This window comes from Saccopteryx leptura, chromosome 2 (assembly GCF_036850995.1).
Source record: "Saccopteryx leptura isolate mSacLep1 chromosome 2, mSacLep1_pri_phased_curated, whole genome shotgun sequence".
NCBI lineage: Eukaryota > Metazoa > Chordata > Mammalia > Chiroptera > Emballonuridae > Saccopteryx > Saccopteryx leptura.
Window position 1 is genome coordinate 217,887,232 of NC_089504.1, and position 1,772 is coordinate 217,889,003.

General features: G+C 44.1%; 1 non-coding gene across 1 annotated transcript; it reads right to left on the reverse strand.

The window, feature by feature from the left end:
* Positions 1–831: 831 nt before the first annotated feature.
* Positions 832–1,020, reverse strand: LOC136396264 (U2 spliceosomal RNA). Its single transcript, XR_010749650.1, has one exon. It is a non-coding gene; the product is annotated as a U2 spliceosomal RNA (small nuclear RNA).
* Positions 1,021–1,772: the final 752 nt, after the last annotated feature.

Below are 1,772 nucleotides of genomic sequence, written 5' to 3' on the forward strand. Positions count from 1 at the left end.
ATGCCTGTTTTCCAGGTAAGAACCAAAAACAGCCCATTGTTTTCTGCCCACCTCAGCTCCCCAGAAGGGACAAACTTGGAGAACTTTATGCATAGATGGGCCAACATGTGGGAAGCAGAGAGAGGAACAGACCCCCACCCCCAGAATGAGCTAGAAGAGGGGACCTATATCTGAGTTGTGGAAGAGGATACTTGGGGACCTCAGGGTTGGGCTCCACTTAACAAAAACTTACTTCACCTGTTTCTCTGGCCACCAACCTACATGGCAACCAAATAATACCTTCAAACCCTTTGCCCATGAGGTCATCTCCTGGCAGAGGCTTTTCACCTGGCCTTACTTTGGAATCACCTGGGAGCTTAAAATCCATCCCCAGAGACTTGCACCTAAGTGGCCCCAGTGTGGCCCAGGCATCTCTGGTTTTCATGGTGAGTCCTGCCATGTTAGGGGTAGGGATGAGCTTTAGGTCGGAGACGGGGAAGGAATCATGGATGCTAAGCCGGTCAGTCCAGGCCAGAGGACGGACTCCCAGACCTCCTCTCCTGAGTTCTCTAACCTCTCCCTGAAGGCAGGGTTGCCCCGATGGGACATGCCCAAACACCCCGGCTACAAGCCATCTTTAAAGAATCACTTTTAAGACCCACCTCTTACCTGCTCCGGGGACTGGTCATCTTCAAATTTTTCCTTGTCTAACTTCTAAAATATGTTTGAAAGACCACATTCCCCCTTGCTCTTTCTAAGCACTTCTGTCATACATCTAATTGGTGGAGTATGAAACCCAACATCGTTTGAGAACTGACTTTTATTTTACTTTTTATTATTTTATTGTCCCCGATGGGGTGCACCTCTCCTGGAGACACTGTAATACCAAATCCATCTGCAGTGTGGATGGAGCAGGCCTCTGTGCCATCACCCTGTTCCAAAACCCTGTCATATGTTGTCCTTGGATAGAGGAGTATCAGATATCAAACTGATAAGAACATTTTCCCACACTTGATCTTAGCCAAAAGAGCAAGAAGCAATGAATAATGACATTTTGTTTATTTATTATTTAATTAAAAAATTATTTATTGACTTTAGAGAGAGAAAGAAAGAGACAGAAGCATTGATTTGTTTCTATATGTGCCCTGACCAGGGACTGAACTGGCAACTTTTATGTATGAGGCTGATGCTCTAACAAACTGAGTTATCTGGCCAGAGCAATACTGATATTTTAAATAAGAAGTTTTATCCTCTTTAAAACATATGCAATTGAATCCAAATAACCCAGTGATTGGGTATCAACCACTGGCCATTTGAAAAACACAGTCTTTCACAGACAAGAATTTCCTGTGGATTCTTTCCTTCCTGCATTTGCATTTCCATCTACCCCCACCCCCACCCCGCCATCAATTCCATCTGAATGTAATATACAAAATACTGATGACAACAAAAGATGTGCAAGTACTTTTTACTGCATTTGCTTGTTGTATTAGCTGTACTAGTTTGTTTTCTGTTGTTGCTGTAACAAATTGCTACGAATCTGGTGAGTTCAATGATACATATTTATCATCTCGTGGTTTCAGATCTCACACTGACTAAAACTCAGGGGTTAGCAGGGCTGTGCCCCTTTCTGGAGATTCCAGTGGAGTCTCCGTTCCCTGTCTTGTCTAGCCTCTGTTGCCTGTCTTTCTTGGTTCCTAGTCCCCTTCTGTCTCCAAAGCCAGCAGTATGGCCTGTCTCTGACTCTTTTTTATTTCTTTTTTAAGTGAAAGAAGGGGAGAGAGAGAGTCAGA